This window comes from Habropoda laboriosa, unplaced genomic scaffold, assembly GCF_001263275.1.
Source record: "Habropoda laboriosa isolate 0110345459 unplaced genomic scaffold, ASM126327v1 scaffold65, whole genome shotgun sequence".
In the NCBI taxonomy this organism is placed as follows: Eukaryota; Metazoa; Arthropoda; class Insecta; order Hymenoptera; family Apidae; genus Habropoda; species Habropoda laboriosa.
In genome coordinates this window covers 1,432,671-1,456,840 of record NW_017100254.1, presented here as the reverse complement: position 1 = coordinate 1,456,840, position 24,170 = coordinate 1,432,671, and the positions used below count along the sequence as shown (strand labels likewise).

The 24,170-nt window shown below is 39.6% G+C and overlaps 1 protein-coding gene across 4 annotated transcripts in view; it reads right to left on the bottom strand.

Annotated features, from left to right (window-relative positions):
* The window catches only part of LOC108572484 (pleckstrin homology domain-containing family G member 3), an 88,223-nt gene that overhangs the window by 60,478 nt on the left and 3,575 nt on the right, over positions 1-24,170 (bottom strand). Inside the window, exons 1-2 of one of the 4 annotated variants that reach the window (XM_017934730.1) lie at positions 6,870-6,934; positions 6,465-6,528 (exon numbers count right to left, since the gene is read on the bottom strand). The exons of the other annotated variants lie outside the window; for them this stretch is intronic. The gene's annotated coding sequence lies outside the window, so the exon portion shown is untranslated. Of the gene's footprint in view, positions 1-6,464; positions 6,529-6,869; positions 6,935-24,170 lie in introns of those variants that run through there. 4 annotated transcript variants of the gene reach the window in all.

Sequence of the window (24,170 nt, the reverse complement as noted above, 5' to 3'; positions counted from 1 at the left end):
GTGGCAAGCCACTAATTAAGGACGCCGATAGATCACGCTTCGGCTAATGTCGAATTTTGCATATCGTCTCTCTGTGGGAAAGATCGATCGCAATGCAACCCGATCGGCACGGCTAATTAAAAGAAGCAACGGATTGCTGAAACGCTCTTCTCTTCCTTGTTTTCTTCTTTTCGTTGCTTTCTTGCCGCTTTGTTTCGACGAAGGAAGCAAAGGTTGTGCTGAATCTCAGAGTGGAGAAATTTCGAAGTGGAAATTTCTTCACTTCTGATATTCAAATTGTAGCAAACGCTAAAATTTTAGAGCAAGTTTATACTTTAAGGTTCAAACAAGACCTGTTACTCCTTAACCCGATGTCTACAATGTAATTTATACGTTTTTAGGACATATAATAAAAAAATTAAGTATTGCCTTAACCCTTTGCGATCGGTGCCGCCATAGTGGCGGCATTTCAATTTTGTTCTAGAAATCGGTGTCGCCGCTATGGCGGCATGATCTTTGTTTTGTCAAGTATCATACTTTGGAAAATTACAAAAATTAAAACGTTTTATTTTTATGCACTATAACTAGTATGTATTAAACAAAATGTATCAGTTTCAAAATATTCTGTTTTTCAATATCCTTATATATATAATAAATAAACTATGCAAAAATAACTTTGAAAATTTAAATTTGCTTCGACTAGCTGATAGTCCAACCAGAGAAATATGCCGATCGCAAAGGGTTAAATAGTAAATGAAAAATATCGATGACCTTGGAATGACCTTCAAGATGGCTTTGACCAGACTTTTTCATGGTCGTCAGATATACGTTCCCAAACCATATATGTATAAACTCCTTTCAGTCATTTTTTTTCTATTTCCCCGCCTTAAAACTTTAATAGTAATTCTGAATTACAAATGTACGTATTTACAAGACACACAAATAAATCATAATTTACGTCCACTAGAATACTAGAAAACTCACGAAAAGAAATATCCTAGACTGACAGAAGTTGCGAAGATGTATTTACATACATACACTACCGGCCAAAACCACTTTTCATCAATATTAAATCTGCTGCTAATTTTTTTATAGATTTCAAGTTTATCTCAATTCGAATGATAAAAATTCTCAAAGCCGCCGACTTTTTCCTGGAAATTTTTGTGTAAATTCCAATGCTCGGTGATTCCAAACTTTTCGCCGGCAGTGTATGTAGGAACCGAGGAAAAAATCCAGGAACCCAACAAAACACGGGAATCGAACCTGCGACCTCCCGGGCCGGCAAGTCGAGACATTGCGCACTACGCCAATAACGCTCTCTATTTTTCCTCGTCGGTTCCCTATTTGGGCACGGAGGCCCCGATCGTACACATATATACGTATTTACCTGCAATGTCTGCTACTTCTGAACGTGTATTTTCTGCAGCTGGAAACAGTGTCGTCTGAGAATGTTGATTTGTTGGTATTCAGATTCAAACATAAGGATATCTAATTAAAAAAATTAATTGTTTCATTGTTTTATCATTTACCAGAAATATTATAAATATCTGGGTGACACGAATAGAGTATTCGGGTGAATCGTGATTCAGGACATTTTTCTGATTGTGCAAGACTTTTCTTTATCTTGAGACAGACCCGAGTAGTCAGCAGTTGCCCTAGTTCAAACGTTGGAAATAGATCACATTCTGATCTTCGTACTTCGAAAGAATGAAAAATGTTAGTATTTCGATTTTGCCAATTATTTCAACCTTAATCTTCAGGCTCTAAAAAATCTCCGAATTAAAAAAAAAAAATGTTCAATCCTTACAATATTAAAATTCAAGCTCTCACAAAATGTCGAGACTTCTTCGTAACTATGGAAACATAAACGTGAAATTATTCTGTTAATCATATATGCTAATCACAATCATTGTGTTTCGTCAAAGTCAGCCGGTAAACATCGGCAATAATCGACAACAATGGCAACGAAAATGTAAAGTTCACATGAAGGAGACCAGCGCCCAACGATTATCCTTCGTTATCGAGGCTAGTTATCCCTGTCGTGGATCTAGAAGAAAGGAAAAAGAAACAGGGATGGGCGAACGTTGCAATTCAATTGTTCGAGCGACAGGGAACGCGCTAATTGCAAAACAAACGCGGCGATTCCGCGTAAAATGCGCGCGTGTGCTTTCTAATTACGCGCGCCAGTTCATCATAGTTTCCAATGCGTTTATTCGCCACATTATATCGCCAACTCGTAATTGCAGCTCTGTGCTCTTAATCCTCGCGTTTAACGCTCGAAGAAAGCAACATGGCGCTTAATCCTTTCCCCTAATTTTTTCTCTTAACAAGGAATCATGCTTAACAGCATGAATATTAGAAAAGGAATGATAAAAAGTTAAGAGAAATTGATAAGAAAAAGTAAGAGAAATTAATTAAATTGATCTTTATGAAGAATACTTTAATTTGTTTTAATTAGTTGCTTAATTCAATCTGATTCCATAATGTTCTTTTTTTCTTTTTTTATTGGTACGAGTTTTTATAGGAATTAAACTTTGAATATTTCTTATTTGAAAATTTCTACTTTGAAAGGTCCCACTATTGAAAGTTTTCACTTTGAAGGGTCCACTTTCAAAGTTTCGACTTTGAAAATTTCCACTTGGAGAGGTTCCAACTTTGAAAGGTTCGACATCGAAACTTTCCTCTTCAAAATTTGTCCACTCTGAAATTCACCATTCCCTATCTTAAACTTCATTCCTCTCTTAAACTCCCAAGAAAATTCCGTCAGAATAATTAACAAAGATATTCTACTTGCAATTTTACGTGATTTCCCGCCAAAAGGATACTCATTCGCGAGGGAAGCTCTGAATATTTCAGGCGAGGACACGCTGGATCGAGAGGAGGCAACAGCCACGTTGGTTCAAAGCTAATGCAGCTAAGATGGAATGGAATGTCCTTTGTGAACCGGCTGTTTCACCTCCATATATGTACTCGCCCCGCTCGCTTAGCTAATATCTGTGGTGGAAGAGAACGAAAAGCTACGGGTGCAGGCCAGGAACTCCTCTCGACCTTCGTTACAAAACAGCAAAATTTAATGTTCGTTTCACTCGATAAAAAGAAGGAAAGTTTTATGACAGAGGATGGAAGAAATCGTTGACCATCGATAATGTGATTGGTTTACGAATATTTATGGCATTTCTATGCTCATCTCTTAGCAAGATGATGGAATTTCAGCTGCCTGATTTGTAAGGAATTTTTCTATGGGGAAATTGTGACGTAACCCGGTGTAGATTTAATTGAAAATGAAGAAACGATCAACTCTTAGCGATTCAAGTATTTGTTAAATTCTACTGACAAGAAAGAGTACAAAAGTTTCAAATAAAAAGCTGAAAATGGTAGTTCTTAAATTATCCAAATAAAAACCAAAATTATTCAGTTTTTCTTAGTAAGAATATTCTGTAAATTAATTTAAAAGGATAACGAATCAAGTGTCAAATTTCGTGATTAAAAATGGTGCAACGATCGTACGGACCAATATTTCTTTTTCTTAAAAATTTCTGCAAGTGACACGAATTGTACGTATGCACGGGGTGAACAGCTGCGTTTGATTCGTACGGTAAACTCGGCGTTCTAATTACGACAATTGGCCGTCATTGTTCTTAGGCACGTACGTAAGACGGGGAGTTATGATTAACGTGATGTGGCCTCTGACTACTTGGAAACTGGCCCCCAAGTCGCACTCGCACCGAACACTTTCGAGCTGCACGTGAAATTAAGGTCGATCATTAATAATGGAAATGAGACGAAGATATCGGATTTATTAGTCACCCTGCGTCATGAGAGATCTGCATCACGATCGAGCTGGTACGGAATCAATACCAGAATAATAAAAAAAAAAAAAAGAAATTCTTATTTAAACGAAGGGAAATTTTTACTGATAACCGGGAAGTATTAGAGAAAGAAAATTCTTATTGAAACGAAAAAGGAAAATTGTGATTGATAAAGGACAAAATTTCCAAGTAGATAAATTTCTGAACTGAACAAAGAATGTAGATCACCTACAATTTTGTCAATATACAGGAACAACTTGTATATACCTATACTTTCACGTTCATTCAACAACCTAGGCAAACTGGATTTCGTATGTCCACAAGTCCGATTCAATGGGCTACACGTATGAATGGCTAGTCTTTTGTTGGCCTTGGTACAATATCGTACTTAAAAGTTTCTCTTCTACGAAGAATTTTAAATCAGGCTAGAAGTTTCGCTATAACACAGGAATAGCCATAGTAAAATGTATGGAAGCTTCTTCAAAACTTCAATTGGTATCGTATACAGCAAAAGTAACACAATAAATAAAAGATGAACTAACTCGGCGCCATTTTAGCTCACTGACTACCTCAGCCTAGATAAATCAATCAACCAAATCAATAACTGGCGCCATTTTAGTTCAATGTCTACCTCAACCTAGATAAATCAATCAACGAAATCAATAACTGTTCTGTTAAAATAATTCTCAAATCAGAAATTTTCCATGTTACACATAAAAATTAAAAAATTTACACTTCGTTAAATATAATTGAAATCCCTAAATTTTGATGGCATTCATTCTGCCACGAGGCACAAACACTACTGTATCTTGCCTCCAATTGCACCGGTGATTGCGAAACGTGTTGTGTTTACCTGTGTAATGTATGCGCACGTGAAAGTGGTCGTCGTGTCACCGATGGGAGGGGAAAAAAAAAGTCTAACGCGTTTAGTAATGACCTAATACTAGGCTGGCATTAAATTTGAACGACCGAACTGTCTTGAGATATCCAACACCGGCAGCCATTCGATACGCGAGCTAACTAGCAATGGCGAGGACTCTCTCGATTCGAACAGCCATAACGAGCAACATTCGCTTCTCTATAGCAATGACAATAAGCTCACTATTATTTTACTATTTAATACGATGCTTCGACTTTGGACAAAAATCTTGGAATTGCCTCTAATTGAATACTTCATACCATAATTTTTCTAACGATGAATAACGGAGCTACATTTGCAGATATTAATAAATAATTTGCCTGGGTTTGGCAAATTTTAATATACTTCCAAACGATGTAGAATATTCTTTACAGTCTCTGTGAGAATCATCGTGTTCATTGCAGTATGTGTTGATACGAAATTTTTGAACACAGTGTAGAAAAAGTATTAAGACGTTAATAGTTTTGTAGAATACATTTTAGAAGAAAAACGAGGAAAGCTGAAACGCGAAACTCGATGCAAATGCGTGGGGCGCTTCTAATGCCGTGAAACGCAATATTCGTACTTTCACAAAAAGACGAAAAACGGTACTGAATTTCGTGAAACGAATCCGCTCGAAAAATGGAAAAAGAAAACGAGAACGTATACCTAGTGGTAGAAAGAGAGAAAGTGCTTTTGACATGGTGAAAATTCACGCGGGAACGCGATTGTTTGCAAATTAGCGTTGTTGCACGATGTTGCGTTGCACCTGTATGGATAGCGAATTAAGAATCCAAAGACGAGCTACTTTTACTTTTCGAGAGACTATGCAGTGAGTTCCGTGACCCTCTAATCAATGAACTCTGTGTTTTTCTACAGAATTCCTGTCACACTTCGTAAAATCAGTGTCCAATAAGCGTGAAGGCTCGAATATCGTGAACCAGCTGGACTGATTATAGCCTGCGTCGATGTTTCGGTGTATCAAGGTTCCAGTGGCTCGCTTACCCCCTCCACAAGACGCTGTTCCCCCACCGCTAAACTCTTAGATTCAGAATCTTTTCTACCTAAGTTGAGAATAAAAAAATCCATCCTACAAATTAACAATTTTTAGAATAACAAATTAGGTTCTGAAGATTTTTAAGTTTTCTAAAGTAGTTTATTGAGTTTTCAATTTTGACCAGCTGCAAAACATGATTGCTCATCACTGTCTTAAATCATGCAAACGGTGGAACGACTGAACGAAACAACGAAGAACTCTCCATCACCATTGTTCATCGATCGATCGTAATGCAACGACAACGACGACGACGCACAGGTACCTATATTAAAATCGTATGCACGCAGCTAATTTCTCATTCGCCAGGCTCATTATGTCCGGCAACACCGGGGACCGATATGAATGAAACATTAAGGCCCGATGTTTATCATCCTCGCTGAAGTTCAGCTCCGTTGAAACTATGAATATTCATCGAGGACACGCGGCGTCGATGATGACTACCATAATAATAATAATAATAATAATAATAACGTTGTCGCTGAAACAGGGATCGTCGTTTGGTACGAAGGAGAAAAATCGGTCTGCACGACCGAGAAACATTAGCTTCACGGGTTCGCCCACGATCCACACCGTCGATCCTTATCCGATTAAACCGCGAATTATAACGATCGAGCGATTAGCATGATTCCATCATTCGACATTAAAATCGTCGCGAGGTAAGTTTGCATAATGCGTTTAAAGAGACAGTCGACAGTGTTAAGGTTTGTCGGGTGACACTTACCGAATCAATTTTCTGCACGGTGCTCAGGGTGCGTCTTCATTTGTCCTCTCGGTTGATTGAGACACTGAGAGAAGGGATTCATGAGAATTTGTATTAAGCAGAGAAAGAAACATTGTCTATTCTCTGGTATTTTCAAATTTCAAAAGTCAAAAATTCTTTTCGTTAAGCCTCGCTATTTACTCTAATCCCTAAAGACAAAAGTATCAACTTCTAATCCACTGAAATTTCCTCGGCAATAAAATAAACGTAAAAAGAGCACACAATGTTCAAAGAATATGTATTCCTTTCTATTAAACCTCCACAGCCCTCTCGAATTCCCTCATTCGACAAATAAAACGAAAAAAGAAAGCAATACGAAAGAGCCACAATTCTCTGATATTTCTTTGCGTGGACAAACGACTGTACCTTCCGTTTCCTGTCGATACGCGAATCGAAGAAAAATGTCGACGGCGTCGCTTCGTCGAGGCAGCACGGTAAACACTGGTCGAGGATGCACCAGTGCGGGAGACTTCTAGCCGGTGCACTGTTTCTGCTCGCATAAGGTTCACGTGGGACAGGAATACCACCGCGGAGTCACGGGGTGCGGTCTCGTTTTGCCGCGGGACTTTTCTGTCTCCGCTCCAGCTACGAGTAGAACCGGTCCTCCGAACGAACGAGTCTCACCGTCGCGCCGTGGATCGACGAGTCTTTCTCTCTCTCCTATCTATCTATCTGTGCCCGGCAACACGCGGCCGTTCTCAACGATCAGCTGCTGTCGTTGCACCCACACGGCACTCTTGCGTCAATGATCGAGATACGGACCGATTTTTCCCCCCTTTCGTTACGAATTCGTTTCGCTGTGGAATTGCACGATGATTGCGGTATCTGGAGTTCTTTTTGTTTTATGGAATTCCAATCGTCGGAAAGCATCAACTGGAATTTGAATTCTTTGGAATTGCAGTCGATTGGGCTTTTAATGGGAATTGTCATGGAATTGCCGGTTGTGTTGCATGGAATTGTTAGTATTGAGACACAGTCAAACTGTGGCAATTTTTCACTGGAAGTGCCGAGGAATTGTCGGTGTCTTGGAATTGTCTGCTATTGAGTTTCTAAGATTGAATTATTTCCTGAAATCTTAACGAACGAATCCCCACAAGTAGAATTGCTGTTAATTGTGCTTCTCGAACGGAATTGTCACAAGAATTATAGCTAATTAAATCTCTCGATTGAAGTGTTCTCATCACGTTGAATTCCTTGCTAAATCCTGAAAGTCTTCTCCCTGCGATATCAATTGTCCATATAAATTTGCAACTATAATCACAAAAAATACGATCGTTCAAACAGTAATTAACTCCTCTTCGTTACAGAAGACATCCATAAAGAAACGAACAAGAGCAAAGAAAATCCCCCCGCTGCATAATAATTACATTTTTCCCCCGAATAATTGCCGATAACTCGAAATTGATTACTCCGCTGCTCGAATATCAGAAAATTTATCATCCCGCGGGGAACTTCTCCTCTTACGATAATTCCCGCCTCCGTGCAACTTCCACAGATCACCAACAGACCGAAAAGTGCATCCATAAAGAAACGAAGCAGTGATACACTCTGTACTATGTGTATACAACACGCGTATATACAGTTCCCCTCTTCATCCCGGGGCATAAAGCGATCGCTTTTAATAACCCGTTTCGCATTTCGCCGATAACAAGTTAACCGAACAGGTTTAACTCCCCCTCGTCCCGGGGTGTCCTTCTTTTCCGAGTTTGTTTACCGGTTACGCCATTGGCGAACAGCACACAACTAGGATCGATCTAGCGCCCGTTTCACCTCCCACGTGCCCGCCACGAAACCTCGTCTCGATACATCGAACGGGAGAAATCGTTCGCCGGTGCACACGTGCCGATTCCATGACAAATCGATCCACTCGGTTTTCCACACGTCGTCGAGGAAATTGCGAAAAGACGAGGTAAACGTGTTTCGTACTGCGCTGTAATCCCTGTCGATCCAATGATTATCGATTTAACGCCGCTGGGGGTGCGTAACCGGATCACCGATCGGAAATCTGACTTGTTCATAGTTCTTTAGATAACACGACTGGGAGAGTTTTTTTAACACATTCCGTGCCGCAGAGGAATTGCAACTTCGAAATGAAATTGTAAATATTGAATTCTTGATATTTTATACTTCGAGGGAGTATTAGGTACCCTTTCTCGTTTAATCAAAATTCCACCTTGGAAAGCTATCGTGTGCCGTTGATGTGAACAACAAATTTTATGACATTCTATTTGGTATTTTGAAGGAATAAAATATAATTTTATTCTAATCAGAACGAATAATGTTTTTCATCTTTTATATTGTATCGAATATGTTTGACGAATATTATTTATTGAATACTACATAATTATTACTGTAAAGATGGAAAGCATGTTTTTGTACGCACAATGTCTTCTAATGAAGGACATTTTTCAACGTTTCATTGGACACTTCAGTGTGACAGTCTGTCCGTTGCTGGCTGTGAGCCATAATTGATCGCACAGAGGCGATTATGTGCAAGAATGAAGCACGTTCGTGAGCAGGTAGCAAGTATACCATGTGTGTTTATGGGTGAAGCGAGCGACACGAGAAGCCGCAAATCCCTTCCGACAGTGGCGGAATACTGTTAACTCGTTTCCGGTTGAAGCCCAATGGACTAATCTCGGATCTGCATCGATTTTATTCCACCCGTTTGCTTTGATAACGATCGTGCGCAATTCACCGGAAATTACGATTCGCGTGACACGTTTAGTTAGGAAATTCTCTTTGGGCCACTGGCCACCTACGATACAGTCACACTGCGAATGATCTATACGCGATCCAATCGCATTAGGAGATCTACTGTTTCAAAATATGAGCGTTCTCCTCCGTGGATCACTGGTAACCCATGCAATTCTATACCTATATTTCAATTCCTTGCAATTGGAATATCGAAATTTATCTACTTTCTGTTAGAATAATTCAAAATTGATCACTATTGCGCGTAGGTTACTAGTGACCCAAGGCGACCCAAACTTCCTCCGCAATTATTTCCAACTGATACACTAAGATCTCCACATTTTCTATTCCAGACTTTGTAAGTCACCGATGCCCAACTGATTCCCAAATTTCAAAGGATACCAAAATCTCTTGACATACTAAAATACACTACACCCATTTCACACAGTACAACCAAAACAGACCATCAATGGGGTCATCCCATGACCCACGCTCTCTCTTAACACAATCTGCAATCATTCTTCCAGCAACTCCCAAGAAACGACCGAACTATCTCCTACGATCGACCTCTAAAAAATCCAAGCATCCTCCGTGGGTCACTGCACTCCAGTCCAAAGAGAGGATACCAGCGAAACAAGAACAAAGCAAGGCAAAGACGACGAGGACGTATCAGAGTAGCCTAGGAACAAACAGGAAGGCCAGAGTAGTGGACGGTGGCACAGCAGTGGCCGATTGTGTTGCATCGTGCACGCTGGTAAACCTAAGAAGACGCCGTGAACCTCGTTGAACCGTTAGACGGCTACTAAATCCTTCGTAGAGGTGGAGGAATCTTCTCACCTTCAGCTCATCGAATCGTCAGGAGCGCACATTATCGCAGGAAATCGTGTGGCTCGTATGCGGTTTCCAGGAAAAACCGTCGCGGCCAGTGGATGAAAAAATAACGACGGACATATGCAGTAGCAACACGCTCCCCGGATTGATTTCTCTTGGGCACAGGAAACGATTCAACCCTTACGTGGACCACTTAGACAAAGCAAGGAAACCAGCGTTACATAAAGCTTTTATTTCACCACTGACAGTTTGTTCATTTATTTTCTTCACCAGATACGTCCTTACGGCACAACAGTGGTTCTCAGATATATACTGTCTTCTTTGTCTTGGAGGCAACGTTAGGTATTTGCGATAATTGCAAAGCTCTTCACTTTAGAAATTAAATTAATCCTTAAAATTTGTAATTAAACCTCCCGAGAACTTTTCAGTTTCCTAGAGTTAAATATCCAGGGGGACACTAATGCAACAACATAACCTCTCATCACACGTTCTTCCAGCAGAAAAAGAGCAACCTGAAACGTACCATTATCCTCGTAACACAATCATAAAACCCGACATTAAGGCGACATTCTAAAAACGAAAGCACAGGAGGGATGAATAGCCGAAAAAAAACCTAACCTAACAGTTGCCTTAAGTAACATAGCAGACAGGTTAAATTTAATTCAACGTAAGAACAGGGAAGGTTAATGATGCACATTCGCCGCAGGGACTGAAATTATGATTAATGCCAGACGAACGCGAAATCCACGGGAACACACGAGAGACGTCGCCTGGAAACTTTCGCTAATACGACGCTAATTGCGCCGTCACAGCGTGACGGTTGTCGCCCGTCGACTTTTGCCGTTGTTGGCAGCCCTGCTGCGCCGCCATCGCGAAGACAAAGGGAACGCACGAGAGAGACACGAACCCCTAATAAAATGTAATATTCTATTGTCAAAGGCTTTGGTTACGGAATTAACTAGGCCGACATATACATCACGCTAATTGCAAATCTGTTTTCTCTCCGGAGGAGAGTCCGAGAAATTGGATGGACACACTCTGGATAGTACCCAGAATACACCGTGAAAGACCTCCCACGGAAAAAATGGCCCAAGTAAAGGAATAAAATTATTCATCCACCTAAAATTTTCTCGATCACGATTCCAATTATGTATGTTCTGAGAGAAGGATGCTGCTACACTTTACAGATCGTCCAGTGTTCGAACATCGGCTATGGCGAATACCACTGATACCTTTCTATTTCTATTTTACCTACGTAAAATTGGAAGAACATTACACTTCGTTAACCAAGTTATCGAATGCAATTTCTTTCTTCTAACAATAGACTTTTCGATTGAAAATACCGCTAAAATGTAAATATACAGGGTGTCCCGTAACTCCTCGAACACCCGGAAATGGGGGGTTCCTGAGGTGACTCTGAACAACTTTTTCCTTTACCAAAATCTTGTTTGAAGCTTCATTTTTGAATTATTAACGAAAACCACTGGCCAATCAGAGCGCTCGTAGAGCCCGCGCTCAGGGACGGGCGAACAGAGATTCACCCGCGCGCTATCATGAACGACGCGTACGCGTGACTTCTCGGTTATCGATCGCTGTCAAAACAATTTCACTTTGCACCGCTATTTTTATAAGGCTTAGAGAAATGGGTTTTTGCCGTCGTTCCGACGTTTGTACAAATTTTTGAAAAAAACTGCAATTAGTCGGAATCGCGAAGAAAATAGCGAAGGTCGTTTTTAACGCGTACGCATTGTTCGATCACGCGCGGGTGAGCCTCTGTTCTCCGTCCCTGAGGCGCGAGCTCTACGCGCGCTCCTATTGGCCAGTGTTTTTCATTAATAATTCAAAAATGAAGCTTCAAACACCTCTGTTCTTCGTCCCTGAGCGCGAGCTCTACGCGCGCTCTGATTGGCCAGTGTTTTTCGTTAATAATTCAAAAATGAAGCTTCAAACAAGATTTTGGTAAAGGAAAAAGTTGTTCAGAGTCACCCCAGCAACCCCCCATTTCCGGGTGTTCGAGGAGTTACGGGACACCCTGTATAGACTTTCTCTTTTCGTTCAACTTTTAATTACTATTTTCAAATCACCCGATTTTCACTCGACACAATCGGACATTAACTCGAATGTGAATAATTTTGAAACAAGATCTAATAAAAGCGTATTAGAAGAGCAGTTGGGGAACGTTCTATTTGAGTTGACTTCGTCAAGTTTGCAAATATAACACCACATCGTGGTATTGCCTGCCAAGCCCATTGACCGGCCGTCAAATGACAGTTTTTCTCGTTGTGCCCACTTTCCACCCATATAATCCTCGAGATAAACGCAACGACACCACGGCGCACCGTGGCTTTTGCCCACGCGGTATTAAATAACATTTTTTTCCATAGACGAATCCAGCATCCGCGTTTCGATTGCTTCGGCCGACGGCTAAATTATGAAACGAGCATGATTTACATGCAGAAAACCTGTCGATCCTCGAGGATCGATGAGAAAGTCGATACGTTTGAATCATTAGAAACTGATTAAGTAGGTTAGGTTAGGTTTGTGATAGGAATGTGAATTTTTCGGGAAAAAATGGCAATGGGACATTGGGAGAAAATATTCTAATAATCAGGTATGTTGAAAAAATGTTAAATATCCTGGATGATGTTCTGAAATATTTTAAACATACTAAAAGTTCTCAGAAATATGAAAATATAAAAAATTCCAAATATTGCAAGGAATATTGAGAATTTTTAACCAGAATTTTCGATTCTGACCTCTTTCCTCACAAGTGGATAAACCTCTGAAATTAGTATCGTAAATTTTGGTATAACCTAACCTAACCTCATACCACGTGACTGAAAAGAAAATCCCACGTCAAACATACTACAATACACGTACTAATATTGAAACAGGAAACACGCTTTTCTATTCATAATTCAAATTCCAAGACTGTGACAAGCTTACTTAAAACACACCGTTATTTTACATACAACCACTCCCCGCCGCCATCATGAACTCTGACAACAAAATCTACCTTCTTCGAGACACCTAACTTTAACTCTAAAAAAAGAAGAAATACTTGAGAAACAAGTGTAAAAAGAGAATCTATAAATGTTGCAATGATAAATAAATCGACACCCTGTATATAGCAAGAATAGTAACATCTAATTCTCTCCCTCTTTCCAACAAGAAACGTCGAAATTCTGCATTGCAATCATTCATTTCAGTTTGTTGAAAACTTTCTCCATATTTGTCCACTAAAAATGATAAAACAGTTCGAAAAATGTTACATTGGAACCGTTCTTGTGTAACATGCACGAATGACGAGATGCAGAGAAGAAAAATAGCGGTGGCGGTGACAAACTAGAACGTTCACGCGGGACAACGCACCGACAACGCCCACACGCGAACGCATTCGAAACGATTTCGTGGCGGGTACAAAGGGAAGGCGCGCGTGAACCGGCCACAAAAGAGTCGTGCGAAATCGTTTCAATCCAGCTGGATGCGGCAGTCTTCTCGCCTCTTGGCGAAGAACACGCGCTTTGACCGAGGCGACGCGTTTTCTCGGAATTACGTATTCGGCCTGTGGACACGTGCGCCTTCGGGACGATCAGGTTGGCTCGGGTCAGGTATATAGGGTGGTACTTATATTTTCGAATGCAACAGTTCACTGAAGTCTTGGAGGACATAGGAAATTCTCGGAAATGTATTGAAAAGTGAAGAAAAAAAAAAACTATTCCACGCTAGAAAACAGTTGTGCTATTATATTAGCCTAGTGTAGCGGTTAATCATACCAAGGGACGTCGAAAATGACCATGAAATCGCGTCAAAGGGGCGCGCCTGTTCCTCGCGAGTATCGAGAGGTCCCCGTTTAAAATCCGTGAAGCGGAAACTCAGTCTAGGCAAAGCAAATTCGTGTCCCGTCACACTTTTGTCGGAGCCGCTGTTAAATTTAATGGTGCACACACAACGCCAGAGTGTAAGTCGCTCTTTTTGGGCCACGTTCAAACTGAATATCGAGATTCTATTTCTGAACTAGCCAACATCCCTAGTGTAAAACAGTCAAAAACAGGTCATAAAGTGTAGATGCAAAAGTTTTTTCACACGATAACTACTTCTGCTAAGAATTATTGATATATTTATTTATTTCCACTAGTGCAAAATAAATGGATCCGTTTATATAAAAATTTGCAAACGAAAATAAAAACAAATTGAAGAATTAAATTGGATCAGCTGTTATGATAGTAATAATCATTGATAAGGCGTTCATTATTTTCATAAATAAATGTTTATAAAGAAGGAATTAATAAACAACGGAGAATGAATTTCTTCGTACCTAATTTAATTTACAAAACTTCATGTATGTTTCACGCATTTCCAGAAAATTCTGTAAATATGTTTTCTACAATAATTCCACGTTTTACCAATTTTTTGTACAAAAGCTTCATTTTATAAAAACAATAATTCTCCAATCTTCAATCGTACATTTTCCATACGTTTTCTTCTTCGAAATAAAAGAATTGTCTGTTATTGAATTTTTTTTCTTTCAAGGACAAAATGTTGGTCAGAGGGTTTGAAAATATAGAGCACTCGTAGATTAAGGTTTCAATAAGAAATACTTTGTTCAGTGCAGCACAAGGCCCGCACGCTATCACGGTCCCGCTAATTACCAACGATTCAGTGTAGCAGAACGCGTAGGAAGCGTCATAACTAATGCGTGCAAGCTTAAGCTGCTTATGTTTTCCATTGACACCGTGAAACACTCGAACGGGTTGATTTGCATTTTAAATATCGGCCGCACGCGCCCTCAGATCTAGTCGCGCTGGCATTATTTGGATTACACGCTGGAAAATGCAACTTATTCCGCTCTCTGAGTCACTTCGTTAACATCCTGCGTCGAGAACATTTAGAAAGTCAACGAATCCAATCCATTTTTCCACCACAAAGTAAATAAATCATTTTTTTTTCTTTTTACACATTGCAAGTAAATTGAACTGAAACGAATAAAACGAAAATAACTTAGGAAGACCTAAGAGTAACTGCGACAGCCTTATTCCCATTTTTAGGCCCTGTGTGACGTCAGAGGCTTCACTTTAGGTTTGTCTCCTATTTCTTCAAATAATTTTTGAAAATCCTGCTACCGCTGACGTTTTGAAAAAAAAAGTTGAGAAAAGTAACGATTCACATAGCATCAATGAGAAATACAACTAAAGATTTCCTTCTGGCACGTTTATAAGAGTACTGTTACTTTGGGTCAAAACTGACCCGGCGTCCGCGGTGCGCGCGAATGTTGCACAGTCCGTTGTCCGAGTGTTAAATGATAAATCTCCTCCAGACAGATTTCACGCTGTCACGAAAAATATCGTTGAGATATCGATCACGCGTTAAAGAACACCTGAAACATAGCAAAAACAGAACACGTCGCGGGGTAATTACGTTACGCGAAGAATTAACGTTCGCGAAGGCACCGAAATAATTCGTCGCGTTCATCATCCCGCTTAGTTGTAACTGTACGATCACGCGATAATTGAATACCCCAAGCCGTGGTAAATAATTGAAACAACCCGCAGAAATTGAGCAGCCGTCTTGGGTATGCGATTACGCGGCTCACCAATGATTTAGAACGCCATCGCTTTACGACCCGAGGCAAATTTACCTGTCGATACGATCGATGCGTCGACTTACCAGGATCATAAACGCACGTTCTACGAAGACTCGATAATAGATCGCTCTAGTCCTCGAATGTTAATACAGTCATTTGAACAGAAAATTGAACCGCTTCGTCAACAGTCGTTTCAGTGTCTCCTTAATAAGAGTTTTGGATTCATTTTCACTGACATGGAAAGGATACAGCTTCTGTGAATGATTGGTTAATCATTGGTGATCTACGATCTGAGGACGATTTTTGGAAGCATTTGGAAAATAGGTCAAATAGCGTAGCACTATAGTTTAGATTATAAAAATTGAAGTTTCCTCCGTGGGTCGTCGATGAACCACGCGACATACACATGATTTAGTAAAGTTAGTGTCACAGTATAGTTTAAACTGCCAGAATTGAAATTTCCTCCGTGGGTCACCTGTGATCCACGGTATCATCACATTCTCGATAAGCGATAAGTGAACTAATAATATGAAAACACGATCTAAGACACCGTAATAATCAACGTTAACCCTCCGCAAACCGTACGAAGTTAAATGAACCCTATCGGTTTTAAAATTAAATAAATATATTAGATCTGTGCTTATTAAAAAAACAAATGAAGAAACACCATTTTAAAGTGCATTTTCATTCAAACGACATATTTGTAGATGGACAATGTTCAATCGATGGATCATCAATGACCCACGACGCGAAGGTTCCCTGACCTCGAAGAGCCAACGCGTGCGTCTCGTTTCCTTCGTTCCCCTCAAAGTTCTCGGAGCTGGGCACAGCTAAATTACGAGGCATTCTTCTCGGAGAAAAACGTTAATAAAATTCCACGGGACGTTCCCGCGGTGACTGATTAAAACGCGTAGATGCAGCGGACGCGTGTACGCGTCTAATGCGTACGCAGACAAAAGTGTCGCGACGCTGACGATTTACGAGTTCGTTCACACTCTCCATTGCATATTAGACACGACAAAGCCGCATGCAACTCTCGTACGCGTTGCTTCTTCTCGTAGAGACGCGCACAATAGACTGCGTCTCGTTGAATAATCAAAGTTCAATCTCGCGATAAGCTGTACAAATATGCAATCAGCTTTATCGGTCACGTCTTCGCCGTTTCCCGTGGACTACCTATTCGCAGGCGAAACTCTTTACGATTTTTCGTTCATTCACATACAGAAAACAAGGTTGCTATTTTCAACCTATACGGCTATTACCGTAACGAACGTCAGCAATTGAAAATTCTCGCAAAACACGAATGCTAGTTGATGGAAAAAATATTTCAAATTTGATCGGAAACAAAACCTGCCTCAAACTTGAAATTAATCCACTTGTACACGTTCGTTACCCGGAGAACTACAACGTTCAAGTTTTCATTCGTAATCGGTCACGTCTTCGCCGTTTCCCGTGGACTACCTATTCGCAGGCGAAACTCTTTACGATTTTTCGTTCATTCACATACAGAAAACAACGTTGCTATTTCCAACCTATACGGCTATTACCGTAACGAACGTCAGCAATTGAAAATTCTCGCAAAACACGAATGCTAGTTGATGGAAAAAATGTTTCTTTAAGAATTTGAGAAAAGTGATCTGGTTTGGGTTATTAATGTGTGTGTAGATTTTTTAGCTGATGTGTATTTAGTCTGACGTTGAGAAATAATGTTGTCTAGGCTTGAGCAATTTAACAATTTGTAGTGTGAAAGAGAGTCTTTCGTGTATGCTCACTTCAAACGTCAACGTTAATGACGATTGAATATTTGTTGAAATTGGATACTGGAAGGTGGTGAAAGAATGATGTCACGAGTATACATAACACTTAAACTTTAAATTTATTCTACAACTGTTGAATTAAAAAAACGCGTTAGACTGGTGATAATAATTTCTGTGTTGAATAGCTGATAGTTTTTTAGAATCTGTCGTCCTTTGAAGGAATTCGTGCTTAAATAATAAATGTGGACATGTGAAAATGGGAATGACGATGTCTGATTGGTGGTTTTAATTTGGTAGGGGAAGCCGCCGTGACCCTCAGGTACTGCAAGTACCTTCGAGTGGCATGTGTCGGATTTTCCCCATGCCTTAACCGTAGCAGGTAATATTTTATTAGTTGCCCTGACTCGGCCAAGGTAAATGAAAATTAACACGGCCGAGGTAAAATTCTTAATCCTACTACAAAAGGGGCAATCGTCGCTATACATTCAAAGAAGGTGAAATATGCACAATGGTTTTACTTATAATTAGTTTTACGCCTTAACACGTACTGAAATAAATAAACTCAACGAAAGAAATGAAAATCTATCACTTTCCCTTTTCAAAATGAAACTTGCATTTCAAAAGATTCGTTGCGAAAGTTTGCTGATCGATCGTGCCGAAAAATGCCGGAGGTGCAAAAGAGGTGCAAAAGGCTTGTGGTGTAAAGTAACGACAAAAATACGAGCTGGCCACGTTGTATATAACTTTCGCTGTGTGTATGAGGTAAGAAAATCGTTGCGTTGTTACAAAATGGTGATGCAATTCACGGTCGTTTTCCGCGGCTGGCCGGTTATTTTGAATAGCGTCACGCAAAGTTTGCCGCGACGACGAAAAATGCACGCGGAAAGACGTGACACTCGCGCGGACGCTAACAAATTGCAAAAGGAACGGCGCCCGTTTAAAAGCAACGCGTATACATTGTATAACGAGCACTGTTCTACATATTTCGCGCGTTAGTCATACCTTTGTACGTCGCCCTGCACAAGCGGACCCAGAAAGATAACGAACCGACTGATCCTGGTCGACGCGATCTAGTAATGCTTCGAAAAGGGTGGTCGTTCAATATTATACTGCGAATTGTTCCATTGAAATTCATTAACGCTACAAATTTTTCTGCTCATAATCGAACGATCATATTAACCCTTCGACTTGTGGGCAAAAATTGCCAAATTCAGAGGTTCGTATTCTTTTTAACAAATTCGAAACCAGCCACGTGTGGTTGTCTCTAATCCCTAGTCCCTAAATCCCTAATGTCGACGTCAAAAAATGATCGATTTGGCGTGGAATGATCCGAATCTCGGGAAAAATCTGTCACCAGTCAGAAGAACAATAATTCATTCCTTAATTCCCAATATTTTCGTAACAAAAATTACTGAAACACCATAAAATCTCTAAACACTTGGAATCCACTTCAACACCCACGAAAATCCGAATATTCGGCGCAATTCAAACACTTGGAATGTTCGAATAATTTGACTATACCCAAGTTTTACAGCCCTGAGTAACTCAAGGTATCACGGTTAACAAACCCAGGGGAACAAAGGGTAAATGTCTATCTGAGAGTTCTTTTGCGATAGTTGCTCTCGAGAGTATTCTCAAACTGTGTATAAATCTCTCCGCCGCTAGCAACACTGATAAATTTCACTCTCGAGAGCAACTCGCGATAGTTTTCTTCCCAAATGGACGGTTAAACTTGAAACAAAATCCTCCCCATTTCTAACCTAAAGAGGGTCCTATACTCGACGATTTTTCCCTCATCAACAGAATGATCGAGCGGCTCATGGAAGACGCCACAACCACAGCCACAGAAGCGTAGTGTAAACGAACCTTTATCTCAATCCTGGGCTGGATGTTACATATAAGGGAATCGTAACGAGTAACGACATTAGGCATCGGCTTTTGCCACGTACATGGCAGCAGCCGGCTTTAACCCCTCACGGCGGAGATCCGGTTTTATCAGCCATATTGGATGCACGCGCGAGTCAATTGTGGACTTAAGAAGCGTGGGTCGCTCGACACCGAGCCGCTTTTTCTTCCACCTCACCTTCGCCACACCATGCCAACAACAACCCGCTTCTCGATTCGGTCTAACTGTAGTACCTGAATGCCTGATCGACGCGGAATTGACCGACGAGTGGGCAAACAGTCCATTGATGTTTGATTTAAAAACGTCGATCAAGGTGATGAATGTTATCGCGGAAGAATTTTTTTTATCGCGAGACATCATTTCGAAAAGTTGACTGATTCGAGAGATACAGTTGGAGGTAATAATAAAAATAATAACAGTAAAATTGTTTGGATAAGAATCTTTTCAAATCTGTTTTAATATTAAAAATTCTACAGTTTTCGAAGCATGAGAATAATAATTAAAATAATAAAATAGTCGGGTTAATAATGGGCAATTTGAGGAATAGTGGAATCCTTGCCAATTATTGGAAGCATTTCGTGTTTAAAACCTACGGAGTTATTGTAATATTAATGCAGACTGAATTAATACTAAAAAATTCATAGTACAAGAAGAAATGTTACTTTAAGAGGATTATCGATTTCTTGTTGGGTAACTTGAAGAGTTCGATTGTTGGAAAATTTAATAGATAGGATCATAGTCGATATAATGGAAGATGGAATCTGAGAAGGAAGAAAAAAGCTGAAAATTTTAGAATGAAATTATTCAATTGCAATAAAAAGTGTCGAGTATAAGGTTCGAATGTGAGAAATTTTACCAAGATTGGAAATGTTTGTGAAAGAATGACGAGCGAACGTTGATTAAAGATAATTTTCGCGTGAAAATGATATCGTGTATACTCGTATGATTCAACATGTGGGCGAATGGCATTAAAAAAGCCAGAGAGATACGTGTCGCGTGAGCGAGTAAACATCCTCCGTGCAACGTGCTCTCGCGACTGTTTATTACAGACAAGGAAAAGGATGTGCCCCGATTCCGTTTAGATAATTATTATCATCGTCGTTGCTTCGTTTTCTTTTTGGTAGAGAGAACTTTTTCGTAACACGATTCGTTACACGAAGCTCGAAGTCTCTAATACAATCGATCGTTACTCCAATTTAATAACGATTAAAGTATTTTTTTAGTAATTAAAAAGTACGACAACAGTTACTATGAATTTGGAAATAATTTTGATATTCTCAAAAAAGTTATAATGAATTTTGGGAAATTTTGACACTTCTGCAAAGCTTGCAAATATAAAAAAATTCAACATAATTAAAATACGAATGTAAATTAAAAAATTGAATTTTTAAGATAAAAATGGCGATTGAAATTTGAAAATATTTGATGTATTTTTCAAATTGAAAAAGGAGAAACGATTTTTAGATGTTAGTAGTTGTGGACGCACCGGTTCCAGATCGACTCGATCTACTATAATCAGCGTATTGGATTTCAAGTATAGAAATCTTAGTTACGTAAAATAATGTACATGCGAAAGCTATAAGTAACCACAAAACAATACAAGCAATGAAGTTCGAAGGAACAGACTTTCCACGCAATTAATAGCCCTCCTTCTTTGCCATTGTGTCGGATCTATGGGCAAATCCGCATGTAAAATGATTTCTCTGCCATCTTGATTATGAAACATAGTTGCGTTTCCTATCTCTTCTATTTCGTTTAATTAATTCGACAAGAATCTCGATCGACATATCGCAATATTACACGACGAATTGACACTTCAACACCATCTGATGGTAATCGATAGTTGCTTACGATTTTATCTTCGTTATCTTCAAATTGAATTTTTTTCGTACCGAAGAAGACAAAGAATGAAGAAAACTTACAAAAAGCTGGACAATTGGAAGAAATTCTAATTTTCACTCTGACTCTAGATTCCTTCGAAGCAAGAGAAATAAAAATTCCAAAATTCCAAAAATTGTCGGAAAGAAATTTCCAAAAGAAACATCGAATTCTCAAAGCAACGATTCCAAACGTTACTAAAACGAGACTATTTCCCAGCGGAAAACAAATTTCCGAAAGAATGGAATTCTCAAAGCAACGATTCCAAAAATCATGAAAATGAGGCTGGCACTAATTCTCCGGAAAGAAAAACTAAATTCCAAGATTCTCACATTCGTGACAGTGAAAGTTCGTTATTCGACCAAGATTCGACGAATAACGAGGAGCACACGTTCGTGAAAGAAGAAGGAGAGGAATGAAAGAAAGAAAGAAAAAAAAAAAGGAAAGAAACGCTGAAAATCCGCAAGAGGCTCGACCCGTTCTCAAGATCCATATGCAATCCCAGGCCTGGAAATACGTGAGACAGCGTCGAGGGCAACGCCGTTCTCCTTTGGAGTTTCTGCACGTGCAACCACGGGGACCTGGGTGTCGGGAAATCAAGTTCAATGGCGTCTCGTTGGACGAGCATCGATCCCCGCGCGCATACGAGCACGTTTTCGTGAACGCGACGACGGAACAAGCTATTCCGGAGAACCGAGAGTTCACCAGGACTCTATGCCTTTTCCTTGCCATGTGCAGACTGTCTGAGAGTTCAATGAAACCCCATGGTAATTATGATGTCAGTTTATATAATTTAGTATTACACTTTTGATAAAAACCAGCCTTAATAATTGTCGAATGTATCTGTGTATTAAGACAATAATTCTCATACCGGTTTTCAAATTATTTCCTTTTCAATTTGAGGTTATACTAAATAGTGTATAGTATCCATAATTAGAAAGATTATCCGTGAAAACCAGGCTTAAATATAAGAAATGATTGTTCAAGTAATTATATATATTAATAGGGAGGAAATGATTGTGAAGATGGAGGTTAAGGTTAGCAGGACCTATAATATGAAACACTTTAAATGGAGACCAGCCTTAAGGGCAAGTATCAGAATTTTGACGTAGATAATTTGTTAATGGTTTGAAATGAATTACTTTTTGGGCGAGGTGAGATGTTTCAAATTTACGAGGGTGATGTTACGCGAGACACCTCGCATATAGAAACATCCCCAAGAAACATAATACACGAACCTCATTAGGGGTTCAAGTAACCCTTTGCTGATAGAGGGTAAACGTCGTGTCTCCTGCCACGGAATATTCACATCTAAGGCTTCCTAACTTTAACACGTTCCGGGGCTGTATATTATACCGCGACACACGTAACGAGATCCAATTATCAACATATTAAGCCCAATTCACAATTCCCCAACAAGCAAACACACCTCCTCGTTAATCACGCTACCAAAAGATGCATTTACAGCGCATAAAATTACAATACAATCCTCTGAGATTCAATTATGAAATTTTATAAATCTACCGGGTGACTAATTTATCACCGACTAATACAAATATTTATGTGAACGTTCACCAAAGTGTCGAATAAACGAGTTTATAGTTATCCACTAATTAAATTCAATTGTAAGATTCCAAGAATCTATCGGGTGATCAGTTGATAAAAAATTAATGAAAAATATTGTTTCATTAAACTTCCAGTTGATAATTTATCTCAATGTACATTGGAATGAACAATGAACGAGACTATTTCTCCAGCAATTATTCCTTTATCCGCCGTTAATCTTATTACCACATGAATACCGACGTCCTCTGCGTCGCCCACTTGTTCTCAACCGCGTCGCGTGATACAGGTTGCCTCTTCCGTGTGCGCTCTATCCGCCTGATCTCTCTGTTTAAACGCACGAATTTGTCCGACACGGTCCTATGCAAACTGTGACGAAAAGCAGGTACAAGTGACTCGTAAAAAGAGTTCTTTCTAAGAGCGCTGTAACATAAAAGTATAATTCCGAATGTGCGTATACAGGTGACTCATTTTACGACCGGTGCACAAGAAAGGACATAAGGAAGCACGATTAAATTCGATTTATCAAACGATCCTTCAGGTTTGCTTAAGCGGTGATAAAGCGAAATAGAGAAATCTAAGGTCCAAGGATATTGTCGAAGTTAGATAATTGGGTTAGCATATTAAAATAAAAAGAAAGAGGGAATAAGGAAAAAATTTGGACCACAAATATGAAACTACTGTAATAAATTAAATTTACTATAATGAAAGGAATTGGAAAGATCTCCTCGGAAAAATGAAACAATGTATAATAAATGAAGAGAAAGGAAAAAATTTGAATCACCAAAAATGAATTCCCTATAAAAAAATTTGAATTCATTTACAATAAGGATATCAACAAACATTAGTTTATATAGAAATTAATTAAAATATCTTTTGAAAGTTTGTCTAGTATTTGAAATACAAGTATACGTTATCTAAAACATAATTGTGAATCAGCCTGTGCACGATAATAGGAACGATAAAACGTATTCCTTACACCGGTTACAAATGAGCCAGCAATAAGCATTAGAGATAATATTTCGCCTTATCTTCATCGGCTTCGAAACGCAGGATTAATGGACGCGCATCGAGGCGCGATGTGAATCAGCCTGTAGATGCACCTATGAGTATATTCGCCGCGCAAAGGCACTTGGCGTTACAAATGCAGCCGGAGGAGCATGATACGCCTACGCTTTACTAAGCCCACACGATCGCAGGGCCGTAGGTATTGTGACCCAGGTGTCACACATCCTGGAATGTTATCCGTCAGCCGACCGTTCGACGAGGAATGTTAATGAATTGCGAGAAGAAGCCGCCATTTTGAAAGGGTCATCCTATACTTGCAACGTCAAGCGAAATGTAATTGTGAAGTTATGACCGAATGACCTTCGATAATCGACTCGATTTCGTGCGAATTACAGAAACCTTACGGCAGATTTTCTTTGAAAATGAGAACACGGGAAAACGAACCT